Raw genomic sequence first — 14,401 nt, 5'->3', positions numbered from 1 at the left:
GCCGACTCTCTTCTCTGTATACATCAATGATGTCGCTCTTGCTGCTGGTGATTCTCTGATCCACCTCTATGCAGACAACACCATTCTGTATACTTCTGGTCCTTCTTTCGGCACTGTGTTAACTAACCTCCAGATGAGCTTCAATGCCATACAACTCTCCTTCTGTGGCCTTTAACTGCTCTTTAATGCAAGTAAAACTAAATGCATGCTCTTCAAACGATCGCTGCCCGCACCTGCCCGCCCGTCCAGCATCACTACTCTAGACGGTTCTGACTTAGGATATGTGGACAACTACAAATACCTAGGTGTCTGGTTAGACTGTAAACTCTCCTTCCAGACTCACATTAAGCATCTCCAGTTCAAAATTAAATCTAGAATCGGCTTCCTATTTCACAACAAAGCATCTTTCACTCATGGTGCCAAACATACCCTCGTAAAACTGACTATCCTCGACTTCGGCGATGACATTTACAAAATAGCCTCCAACACTCTACTCAGACTGCATCCAATTTGCTATCACAGTGCCGTGCCATCCGTTTTGTCACCAAAGCCCCTTATACTACGCACCATTGTGACCTGTATGCTCTCGTTGGCTGACCCTCGTCTGTATGGAGGAGTGGGACAAAATCCCTGCTGCAGTGTGTGCAAACCTGGTCTAGAACTACAGGAAACGTATGATCTCTGTAATTGCAAACAAAGGTTTCTGTACCAAATATTAAGGTCTGCTTTTCTGATGTATCAAATACTTATGTCATGCAAAAAAAATGCAAATTAATTACTTAAAATCATACAATGTGATTTTTCTGGATTTTTTTTATTTATTCTGTCTCACAGTGAAGAGTACCTATGATAAATTACAGACCTCTACATGATTTGTAAGTAGGAAAACCTGTAAAATCGGCAGTGTATCAAATACTTGTTCTCCCTAATGTATATACTTTTTTCTCTATTATGTTATTGACTGTGTTTGTTTATTCCATGTGTAACTCTGTTTGTGTCGCACTGCTTTCCTTTATCTTGGCCAGGTCGCAGTTGTAAATGAGAACTTGGTCTCATCTAGGCTACCTGGTTAAATAAAGGGAAAACAAAAAAATAAGGGAAAACATTTAAATGTCTTGGAATGTCCTAGTCAAAGCCCAGACCTCAATCCAATTGATAATCTGTGGTATGATTGCTGTACACCAGTGGAATCCATACAACTTGAAGCAGCTGGAGCAGTTTTGCCTTGAAGAATGGGCAAAAATCCCAGTGGCTAGATGTGCCAAGCTTATAGAGAAAAAAGACTTGCAGCTGTAATTGCTGCAAAATGTGGCTCTAATGTTGGCTTTGGGTGGGGTGAATAGTTATGCATGGTCAAGATATGTTTTTTTGTCTTATTTCTTGTTTGTTACACAATAAAAAATATTTTGCATCTTCAAAGTGTGTTGTGTAAATCAAATGATACAAACCCGCCAAAAATCAATTTTAATTCCAGGTTGTAGGGCAACAAAATAGTAAAAATTCCAAGAGAGGTGAATATTTTCACAAGCCACTGTATGCCACTTGACTTGCACTTTTATCCAAAGTGACACGTTACAGTAAGTGGACATGTATTTAGAATGTGATCTCTGCTGGACCTCGTAATTGCTTGTGCCATGCATTGCTACATATTAAGCCACACAGGATCACATCTAAGATTTTTCCTCCCGAGTTAAGCATGTTCACGGGAATGTGAAAGACCCTTTTTTCAAAATCTTAACTTGACCCAGTTTCTCACAGCAGGAGAATAATCCTGCAGTAACAGGAAATGTGAATTATAATGTGGAAAAATAATTAATGGACATTTTTTAATGGGTTGAAACATTTTGCGTTTGGGCAAACCATTTTTTCTCATTTGAAAGTGAAAATTGAAACCTTGAACACACTACAAGCTTGCATTTTCTGCTGTGCAGGAAGATTATTGCAACTAGATGATCAAATTAACATACGGCGTCTGTAGTTAACTTCCATTGTCCTTTTGAGCATTTCTGAATATCTTTCCCATTTCCAGGTAGCTCCTTTATTCATGCACCTCGGTTAGAAAGTGAGATAGCAACAGTAGGGGAAAGTGGGTAAGTTGAGCCAAAGTGGTATGTTGAGCCACCCTTGTTTTTAGGAAACCGTACACAAAATGAATAATTTGACCAAATATTTAGAAAGAGGTCATCATTTCATGGAGTCTGAGAAGTAAAAAACCACATGGAAAAAGTGGTAAACAAATTATGTTTTTTTGTGCAAGTCATGTTTTCAAAACTGTAATGTTTACATGTATTCTGATTATTTCCAGGTATAAACAACATCCTGAAATATATGTAGATATCTTTGTTAGAAAAAGTACAATATTTCCCTTTACAGAGTGATGCTGAATGTAAAAAATTGCTCAACTTAAACCCACTCTCCCCTATGCCGTTTACTCTTCACCATATCCCTGGAAGCGCTCAGATTAGGGTCACATATTACAGAGGAGGAGGAAAGGAATCTCCTGTGTTCATTCCATTCTATCTCTGCCACCTCATTGGCGGCTGTATTCTTTACTGTTGCCTTGCTGGAGGTGAGGAAACAGACAGTTTTCTTAATTAGCCTTGGGGGTTTGTCACATCCTTTCTGCTCACCGGTAAGTGGCTTCCATTTTAATAAGAGGCTCAGAAACCAGTAACAGACAGCGAAAAGTGCACCTTAAATAATGCATAGCAATGCCCGTCAGCTGTGTGCCGAGGCCTTAACAAGGCCTGACGGGTGAGTGCTGTTACTGAACGCGTCTGGGCATAACTAGAGAACCAACGAGTGAGCAAGGAGAGAGACAGCGGGCAGGCCAGACGTCACACACACACACGCATATGCAGACAAACTTCGGGGGGGATCTCTAATGAGTAAGTTTGTGGTGAAATAATGGGAAAATGCATACAGTTAAGCCATATCACACACAAACACATCCAATATAATATAACTTACCATGGCAGTTCAGTGTGGAAAAAGCTACGGCACTCAATGATTCCGAGAATCTTTGGTGTATTCTGCTTGCGAATCAGATGAATATTGGAAGACCACCTCCATCCACAGTTGTGTTTACATTATTGTCCAGGGCACATTTGTGTCCATGCGGCCATGTATCATACAATTTATTTATTGTTGATTTTGCTGTATTGTTTATTCATTGTATTATCCTTTGCCTGCATACCAGGTTGTGTTCTAATCTATTTAATATGCTGTATATGTCTATGTGTTTTTGAATTGCTATTATAGTACCCAATACAATCATAATTGTTTGGTTTTACATTTTATTAGTGGTTCAGTCCAGTTCAAGTGTTCAGCAGTCTGGCTTGTAGATAGAAACAGTGGAAAAAGTGGTATCAGGATATACTGTATGATAAACAAAGTAGCAGCAGTGTAAATTATGACTGTTTAGTATAATAATATTTTGAAGATAAATACACAACAATTTTATTACAAGGAATTCTAATTGGTCAACCACAGGCTGGGCTGGGTTATAAAACTACATTATGTTCCTTAGTTCTGAGGAGAGAATCACTTAACATCTCCTCTTTGAATAAACCTATTTTTCTCCCCCTGATTTGCTTTGGGGTCTGTGTTGTTGAAGAGTAACATCAACTGCTAACATTAGTGTGTGTGTGTGTAGAGTCAGTATGAATATGTGTGTATGTTATGTATGTGTTGGAGTGAAAGTGTGTGTAGAGTTCTGTGAGTGTGCATAGAGAAAGTTCAAAAATAAAACGCAAGGGTCAACTCAGACCGTGTAGCCATTCTGTTAGCTATTTAGCAGTCTTTTGGCTTGGGGATAGAAGCTGTTCAGGAGCCTGTTGGTCTCAGACTTGATGCACCGATATTGCCTACCGTGTGGAAGCTGAGAGAACAGTCTATGGCTTGGGTGGCTGGAGTCTTTAATGATTTTCCGGGCCTTCATTTCACAATGCCTGATATAGAGGTCCTGGATTTCAGGGAGCACCTCTGCCCCAGTGATGTACTGGGCCGTTTGCACCACCACTGCAGTGATGCAGCCAGTCAAGATGCTCTCAATGGTGCAGCTGTATAACTTTTTGAGGATTTGAGAGCCCATGCCAAACATTTTCAAATACCTGAGGGTGAAGAGGCGCTGTCGCACCTTAATCCCTACTGTGCGAGTGGACCATTTTAAGTCCTTAGTGACATGGACACCGAGGAACGTGAAGCCATCAACCCGCTCCACTGCAACCCCGTAGTCCACGATCAGCTCCTTTGTCTTATTGATGTTGAGGGAGAGGTTGTTGTCCCGGCAACCCTCTGCCAGGTCATTGACATCCTCCCTGTAGGCTGTCTCATTGTCGCCGGGGATTAGGCCTATCACTGTTGTCTGCAGCAACTTGATGATGGTGTTGGAGTCATGCATGGTCACGCAGTCATGGGTGAACAAGTAGTACAGGAGGGGAATAAGCACACACCCCTGTGGGGCCCCCGTGTTTAGGGTCAGCGTGGCAGAGGTGATTTTGCCTACCCTCACCATCTGGGGTCGGCCCGTCAGGAATTCCAGGGTGGTGTTCAGTCCCATGGTCCTATGCTTGGTGACGAGCCTGGAGGGGACAATGGTGTTGAACGCTGAGCTGTAATCAATGAACAGCATTCTCACATAGTTATTCCTCTTGTCTAGGTGGGTGAGGGCAGTGTGGAGTGCAATTGAGATTGTGTCGTCTATGGATCTGTTGGGGTGGAATGCAAATTTGAGTGGGTCTAAGATGTCTTGAATGTTATGTCCCATAACCACCAGCCTTTCAAAGCACTTTATGATCAGAGATGTGAGTGGTACAGGTTGTTAGTCATTGTGTCATGAACAGGAATGATGGTAGTCATCTTAAGACTTGTGAGGATTACAGACTGGGACAGGGAGAGGTTGAAAATTATGCCTACCAGCTGATCTGCGCATGCTCTGAGAACGGGCCCTGGAATATCGTCTGGCCCATGGCCCTGCAAGTGTTGACCTGATTAAAGACATTACTCACGTCGACCTCAGACAGCGAGATCACCTAGTCCTCTGGGTCGATGGGGGCACGCATGGTACGATGTTATTGCTGAAGTGTGCGAGTTTGACTGGAAGAGAGGCATCGTTGGGCAGATCATGGCTGCGTCTTCCTTTGTAATCCATAATGGACTGTAGCCCCTGCCACATGCAGTATGATTCCAACTTATTCCTATATTGTCTTTGCTCGTTTGATAGTTGGACTTATTGTACTTGTTCTTGTCCTCAGCAATTTCTGCGATAACAATGTGTGTGGTGGCCCTATCCTTAGCCCTAACCTCAGTGTTAACACTAGAACCGCCAAGAGGGTCAATCTGACCATTTTCAATATAGTAATTTCAATAGCTTATTTTCAATAACAACCTTGAACCCACCTGTCCCTGACTATTCCTAAATACAGTGTGTATTTTACACTCTAGCAGAACTGTGAGATAAATAACAAAGACTATTACATTCTGATGATTTCTACCTCAGTGTCATGACGGTCAAAATGACCGTTTGCACATTTAACAGAATAGCCAGGCCTCGACGAATACCTATAGCCAACAATCTAATTAATACATGTAATATACACAATCACAAAGAAATTGATTTTAAGATTTTGTTTAGGAAAGTCATAACCATACTAAGACAATTTATTTTCTAAAGAAAAGCATGTTTTCAGTTTCATTTTAGGCCTACAGTGGCTTGAGAAAGTATTCACCCCCTTTGTTGCCCTACAACCTAGAATTACAATAGATTTTGGGGGGGGTTCATCAATTGATTTACACAACATGCCTGCCACTTTGAAGATGCAAAATAATTTTTATTGTGTAACAAACAAGAAATAAGACAAAAAAACAGAACTTGAATAACTATTCACCCCCCATACTTTGTAGAGCCACCTTTTGCAGCAATTACAGCTGTAAGTCTCTTGGGGTATGTCTCTATAAGCTTGGCACAACTAGCCACTGGGATTTTTGGCCATTCAAGGCAAAACTGCTCCAGCTGCTTCAAGTTGGATAGGTTCCACTGGTGTACAGCAATATTTAAGTCATACCACAGATTCTCAATTGGATTGAGGTCTGAGCTTTGACTAGGCCATTCCATGACATTTAAATGTTTCCCCTTAAACCACTCAAGTGCTGCTTTAGCAGTATGCTTAGGGTCATTGTCCTGCTGGAAGGTGAATCTCAGTCCCAGTCTCAAATCTCTGGAAGACAAACAGGTTTCCCTGTATTTCCCTGTAAGAATTTCCCTGTATTTAGCGCCATCCATCATTCCTTCAATTCTGACCAGTTTCCCAGTCCCTGCCGGATGGTGCTCTCGGGGTGATGAGAGGTGTTGGGTTTGCACCAGACATAGCATTTTCCTTTTAGTCTCATATGACCAGAGTACCTTCTTCCATATGTTTGGGGAGTCTCCCACATGCCTTTTGGCGAACACCAAATGTGTTTGCTTATTTTTTTCTTTAAGCCACTCTTCCTAAAAGCCCAGCTCTGTGGAGTGTATGGCTTAAAGTGGCCCTATGGACAGATACTCCAATCTCCGCTGTGGAGCTTTGCAGCACCTTCAAGGTTATATTTGGTCTCTTTGTTGCCTCTCTGATTAATGCACTCCTTGCCTTGTCTGTGAGTTTTGGTGGGCGGCCCTCTCTTGGCAGGTTTGTTGTGGTGCCATATTCTTTCCATTTTTTAATAACGGATTTAATGGTTCTCCTTGGGATGTCAAGCACCCTGATCTGTGCTTCTCCACAACTTTGTTTCTGACCTGTTTTGGAGAGCTTCTTGGTCTTCATATTGCCGCTTGCTTGGTGGTACCCCTTGCTTTGTGGTGTTGCAGACTCTGGGGCCTTTCAGAACAGGTTTATATATACTGAGATCATGTGACACTTAAAGTCCACCTGTGTGGAATTATGTGACTTCTGAAGGTAATTGGTTGCACCGGATCTTATTTAGGGGCTTCATAGCAAAGGAGGCGAATACATATGCAAGTTGCACTTTTACGTATTTTTTTTTTTTTTAATTTTAAACAAGTTTTTTTTTTAATTTCACTTCACCAATTTGGACTATGTCCATTACATGAAATCCAAATAAAAATCTATTTCAGTTACAGGTTGTAATGCAACAAAATAGTTAAAACGCCAAGGGGGTGAATACTTTTGCAAGGCACTGTAGAATGGGGGGAGAGGTGGCTGGTTTTCCCTTCGCCTTAATCTCGCCAGGACTCCCCCTCTCCTGTCCCTGTAACGCTGGCATTTCCTCTTGCATACCCTGAAAATTGGGTCGGTATTGACAGAAAGAGCCCATGAGTCGAAGTATTTGCCGATCTGATGTTCAAAGGTTCTTGTTGGCTATACGAAATGATAGCGGATACATTTCGTGAAAACAAGTTAAAGATATACTCCAAAAGAATCACAAACAAGCAAAAGCTACGGCGCCATCTTCCCCATCCAGTTCGGCACCATGGGAGAGAACAGCTCGTCCTTGATGATGCTGCGTGTCTTCCTCGGGCACTGTTTCGAGTAAATGTCCTTGAAATAGTATCCATAATACATATGTGTACCTCCTCATATCTTGCCAAATAACATTGTACATACTATAGATATGTCCAAACTGCCATTTGAACTGAGAATTCATTATTTTGTACAGTCTGTCTCTCCTAAATTGTTGTATGTTCTTATGTCCCACTCCCTTACACACATACACACACTCACACACTTGCAATTTTCCACATAGTACTGCATTACACCCATGTAACTGCTTAGTGAGAGTGGGGACTGCAAGCCATGGACTTTCATGAAGCCTCCAGACAGGCAAACAAACAGCCTCGTTCATTCACATTCATCCCAACCCTACATGACCTTGCATATTATTTTCTCACCAAAATTTCAGACTGGCAACTGACGGCTATATTCCTGCACTTCGGTTGCAGAAATCACCACCATATTTAATGCCTGGGTAATAACGTTTGTTTTCTTGACATCTCGGTCATTACTGCGAGCAGGGACCCCTATCTAGCGGCCCAGATAATGACCGGGATGCGTCACTCAATGACATTACAGCCATATTGATGCTGCCATTACCCACAATTCTTGCCTTCTGCGGGCACCCTATGGTGGCCTTTAAAGACAGCGGGAGGCAATAAAGGCCACTTAGAAAGATGCATGCCTACGATTTCAATAATTCTTTATTCAGCCATTTTAAACATTAATGATAGAAGCATTCTTTCCCAAAATGCTTTAAAGTAATTTTCTCCCCTAAAAAATGCATTGGAAGCTTGGCCTTGCCGCTGCCCTCGACTCTCTAAGTTCTGCCCTTACAGATTACCTTTGTCTTGAGCATAGAATAAACCCTCGCATTTTGCACTCTGCTGAACAGAATTAATACAGAGGATTTTCAAACTATGTGGACAAAAATGGGTTTATCGCAAGCTCTGGCTAATTCGGTATCACAGCTGGAAATGTTGGTTTATTTTAATTAAATGCTGCAACCTGTGACTAACAACCAGGACAAAATAAACCTCGATTTTCATTTGAGGGAACAAAAACCACCCCATCATGCTTTGAAAGTCTTTGTAGGTGAGGTGCAAGTGAAGGGCAACCGAAACGGTTACATCAAAAGTTATGTATTTTCAGACAGCTGAATGGGGACACAATTAAAATGCTGCATTGATGGTCTCGTCAGCTTGGAGTCAAGTATGCCTGGTAGCGAGCGGGAAGGGAAAATCGGGTCTTGAGGCAGTGGTCTGCAATGCAATGTGGGAGGCCCAGTCATGTTGGAGAATGAGGCGAGGCATTAATCAAAGAGAAGCAGAGGACCAGTGGAATCTCCTCAGGTGCCACATATAACCCGCCCTCTCTTCCGAATGATTGATTGGTATTCTTTATTCATTGGTTCTAGCAGATCATTAAGTCACTCAACCAGAAATGTGTAATCAGTTCCATTCATTAAAAAAATGAATTTAAAAATTATAACAAAACACTGAAAAATATAAACGCAACATGCAACAATTTAAAATATATTAGTGTTACAGTTCATATAAGGAAATCAGTCAATTGAAATAAATTATTTAGGTCCTAACCTATGGACTTCTATGACTGAGAATACAGATACTGTATACATCTGTTGATCACAGACGCCTTAAAAAATAAGGTAACGGCGTGGATCAGAAAACCAGTCAGTATCTGGTGTGATCAGCATTTGCCTCATGCATAGAGTTGATCAGGCTGTTGATTGTGGATATTGGTGGATACTGGAACAATCCAGAGCATACCAAACATGCTCAATGGGTGACATGTCTGGTGAGTATGCAGGCCATGGAAGAACTGGGACATTTTCAGCTTGCAGGAAATGTGTACAGATCCTTGCAACATGGGGCCGTGCATTATCATCCTGAAACATGAGGTGATGGCGACTGATGAATGGCACGACAATGGGCCTCAGGATCTCGTCACGATATCTCTGTGCATTCAAATAGACATGGATAAAATGCAATTGTGTTCGTTGTCCGTAGCTTATGCCTGCCCATACCATAACCCCACCACCACCATGGGGCACTCACACCATGTTCACAATGTTGTCCTCAGCAAATCACTCACCCACACGACGCCATTCACGCTGTCTGCCATCTACCTGGTACAGTTGAAACCGGGATTCATCCATGAAGAGCACACTTCTCCAGCGTGCCAATGGCCATCGAAGGTGAGCATTTGCCCTCTAAAGTGGTTACTAGCGTGGTTACACATGGCCTGCAGTTGTGAGGCATGTTTTTCATACTGCCAAATTCTCTAAAATGACATTGGAGGTGGCTTATTGTAGAGAAATTAAAATAAATTCTCTGGCAGCAGTTCTGGTGGACATTCTTGCAGTCAGCTTGCCAATTGCATGCTCCCTCAAAACTTGAGACATCTGTTGCATTGTGAAGACAAAACACTAGGTCTTTTATTGTCCCCAGCACATGCTGTGTAATGATCATGCTGTTTAATCGGCTTTTTGATATGCCACACCTGTCAGGTGGATGGAATATCTTGCTATAGGAGAAATGCTCACTAACAGAGATGTAAAGAAAATTGTGCACAAACTGAGAGAAATACGTTTTTTGTGTGATCGGAAATGACTGGGATCTTTTATTTCAGTTCATGAAACATGGTGCGTTTTAAATTGTTGTTCAGTATAGATGGTATCTATCTACTATGTATTTGTGGCACACATAGTAGTGATGCTAGTTCAAGGAGGACTTTTAGAGGGCTTTATCTTGGGAGTTGAGGTACAACATTGGAATTGTAACTTAAAAGCTGGACCTTTTGTAATGATATCAAGTCTACAATGAAAGGGAAAACCAAACCATGCTGTTGGCATTTGTGATATAATTAATCAATATAAATACATATATATATATATATATATACAGTGCCTTGCGAAAGTATTCGGCCCCCTTGAACTTTGCGACCTTTTGCCACATTTCAGGCTTCAAACATAAAGATATAAAACTGTATTTTTTTGTGAAGAATCAACAACAAGTGGGACACAATCATGAAGTGGAACGACATTTATTGGATATTTCAAACTTTTTTAACAAATCAAAAACTGAAAAATTGGGCGTGCAAAATTATTCAGCCCCTTTACTTTCAGTGCAGCAAACTCTCTCCAGAAGTTCAGTGAGGATCTCTGAATGATCCAATGTTGACCTAAATGACTAATGATGATAAATACAATCCACCTGTGTGTAATCAAGTCTCCGTATAAATGCACCTGCACTGTGATAGTCTCAGAGGTCCGTTAAAAGCGCAGAGAGCATCATGAAGAACAAGGAACACACCAGGCAGGTCCGAGATACTGTTGTGAAGAAGTTTAAAGCCGGATTTGGATACAAAAAGATTTCCCAAGCTTTAAACATCCCAAGGAGCACTGTGCAAGCGATAATATTGAAATGGAAGGAGTATCGGACCACTGCAAATCTACCAAGACCTGGCCGTCCCTCTAAACTTTCAGCTCATACAAGGAGAAGACTGATCAGAGATGCAGCCAAGAGGCCCATGATCACTCTGGATGAACTGCAGAGATCTACAGCTGAGGTGGGAGACTCTGTCCATGGGACAAAAATCAGTCGTATATTGCACAAATCTGGCCTTTATGGAAGAGTGGCAAGAAGAAAGCCATTGCTTAAAGATATCCATAAAAAGTGTTGTTTAAAGTTTGCCACAAGCCACCTGGGAGACACACCAAACATGTGGAAGAAGGTGCTCTGGTCAGATGAAACCAAAATTGAACTTTTTGGCAACAATGCAAAATTTTATGTTTGGCGTAAAAGCAACACAGCTCATCACCCTGAACACACCATCCCCACTGTCAAACATGGTGGTGGCAGCATCATGGTTTGGGCCTGCTTTTCTTCAGCAGGGACAGGGAAGATGGTTAAAATTGATGGGAAGATGGATGGAGCCAAATACAGGACCATTCTGGAAGAAAACCTGATGGAGTCTGCAAAAGACCTGAGACTGGGACGGAGATTTGTCTTCCAACAAGACAATGATCCAAAACATAAAGCAAAATCTACAATGGAATGGTTCAAAAATAAACATATCCAGGTGTTAGAATGGCCAAGTCAAAGTCCAGACCTGAATCCAATCGAGAATCTGTGGAAAGAACTGAAAACTGCTGTTCACAAATGCTCTCCATCCAACCTCACTGAGCTCGAGCTGTTTTGCAAGGAGGAATGGGAAAAAATTTCAGTCTCTCGATGTGCAAAACTGATAGAGACATACCCCAAGCGACTTACAGCTGTAATCGCAGCAAAAGGTGGTGCTACAAAGTATTAACTTAAGGGGGCTGAATAATTTTGCACACCCAATTTTTTTGAAACAGTTTTTGATTTGTTAAAAAAGTTTGAAATATCCAATAAATGTCGTTCCACTTCATGATTGTGTCCCACTTGTTGTTGATTCTTCACAAAAAAATACAGTTTTATATCTTTATGTTTGAAGCCTGAAATGTGGCAAAAGGTCGCAAAGTTCAAGGGGGCCGAATACTTTCGCAAGGCACTGTATATATATAGGGCTGCCCTGTCTATTTCCGCCCCTGAATATTTCGGGGTCTCAACCCACTATTGAGAGTAAGAATATTAGAATTCACAAGGTGCAATTTCAAAATGTGGTCGTGCAACAGTAGTTTTTCTCTTATGTCAGTACTAACGGTCACTCAATTAGCCATGCCAGTTACCCATTGCTTGATTGGTAGTTAGTCTAGCCAGCTATCTAGACCTAGTAATCATGGCCGTATACCAATTAGGCACGCAGGACATCTGCCCAAGGGCCCCCATTGATTGTGTTAGTCATTCTCACTCAGATATCATATTAAGATGGCATAAGTCATTACAAAATTGGTCAAATTTGCAAGAAATTGCTGTAAAACTACAAAACAATTCTTTGCCCTAATGCAAAATGTGTGGAATTGCAGGAAATGTACTTTAAAACATAAATGTTTACAAATTAGAGTCACTTTGAAATGTTCATTTTCTTGTGACAGAAATGTAACACAAACATCATGAATAATTACTAGTATAATTTCTATATTGCCTTGTCCTCCTGTTGAAAAACGTAAAAATCTACTTAAAGAACACAAATGCTGTTTCTCGTAGGGAGTGTTTCAAGACTGGGAAGACCAGACAGATGAGTTGGGGGACTTGTTGACCTGGATTGTTGACAGCCAGCAACCCCTGGACAGTTCCAATGAGGGATTGTTCCAATCCTCATTTGGTAGGACACACGGAATATGACTGCAGGGAATATGCAATGTTGTCAGTCATCTTTTGCACTCCCATAATACAAATGATCTAATGAACACAACTCTTGAAGAAATAAAGTTCTCTAATGCAGCAATGTAATCATTTTCTAGAGGTAGATGGTCAACATAGCTTGGAGGGGACTTGTCTTAAAAGGATGAAGGTCAGCCCGCTACATCTGCAGCAGCCGAGGGAAAGTTGTGTCACTAACCTGGGCCAGAGGACAAAGACAAAGAGGTTGAGCATGCATGAGAAACTGACCATGGAATTTCATGAGCGCAAACTAACCTATTTAAAAGAAGAGAATGGTATGAAGATGCAAATAATTTATGTCGAGTTGGCTATGAAGGAGGAGAGAAACATGAACCAGCAGTAGTACCAATGTTCTTCTCAAACCAGCACCAGTTCGGGGTTACGATATTTCTATTTCTATTTCTATTTCTATTTCTATTTCTAAATGTGACCAATCCATGGCTATTGTTTGCTTCAACCACTTGAGCTAACATTGTTGTCAGAACTGCTGCTTAGCAAAAGCATCTCTGCAGGCTTGTCAATTTCTGTCATTGTCTGCCTCAACCATGGGAACATCTGCATCATCCTCGTCTTTAATGCGAGGATCTGGGCAGCCATGCTGTTGAAGGTAATTGTGAAGCACTGCTGTTGCAATTATGGCAATGCAACATCTTCTGGGTTGAAAGTGCAATGTGTTTTTGAGACACTGGAAACAACTCTTCCATACACCAAACATGCGCTCCACTGTACCTCTAGAGCGGATATGAGCTTGGTTATACCGTTGTTGCTCGGGTCCTATTGCATGAAGATAGGGGGTGAACAGGAAGTCCCCAAGTATGATTCCACTATGAAATCCTTGATTCATGAGTTGCACCTATCCAACATGCAACAATGTTGGAGAACTGCAAATTTGGAGTGCATACACTTTGTACATTTATTGAGAACCAGTTTAAGATTCCTGTGCTCCTCAGCATCTGCTGTAGAGAGACACTTGGTGGAAATATGACATCCATCTATCTATACAGTCGATGACTCTAAGGAAGTTCCCATATTCATAGAACTCAACCTTGTAGTTGGCTTGGGAAGCAGCATCAGGGACCTTGAAATAATTGTCTTTCAGTTCACGTATAGCATAGCAGACTTTGTGGACTATTCTAAATACAGTCAGTTCACTTACACCACACAAATCTCATTTTTCACAATGGAAGGTTCCAGGTACCAAAAACCTCAAGGTTATCAGTGCTTGTATGGAAGGAGGGATGGGCCTTCCCCGAAGAGTGTCAGATGAAAATCCTGACATGGCCCTTACTGATGTCCTTTGATAGGAACACTATCAAAGCATTTTTATAATCTCTCCTATCTTGTATTTTGTAGTTTTCAGCATTTCTGACACCATGTTATGATCTTAGTCAGATAGTGACTGTACAGCGCAGCAGAACATGAGCAAATGTCTCAGATTCAAAATGTCAGTGATCAATTTAGTGATACTCAAGCCCTACTCATACTCTAGTTATCGATGAAAAACAGGCCCTAGCTGGGCATAGCCCAATGTATAACCTCTGGGGCCTGTCAGACTCGGGTTGGGTAGCAGAGCTTTAGCCC

This window comes from Oncorhynchus kisutch, linkage group LG2 (assembly GCF_002021735.2).
Source record: "Oncorhynchus kisutch isolate 150728-3 linkage group LG2, Okis_V2, whole genome shotgun sequence".
NCBI classification, from domain to species: domain Eukaryota; kingdom Metazoa; phylum Chordata; class Actinopteri; order Salmoniformes; family Salmonidae; genus Oncorhynchus; species Oncorhynchus kisutch.
The sequence above is the reverse complement of the archived record's forward strand: the minus strand, read 5'-3'. Positions refer to the sequence as shown.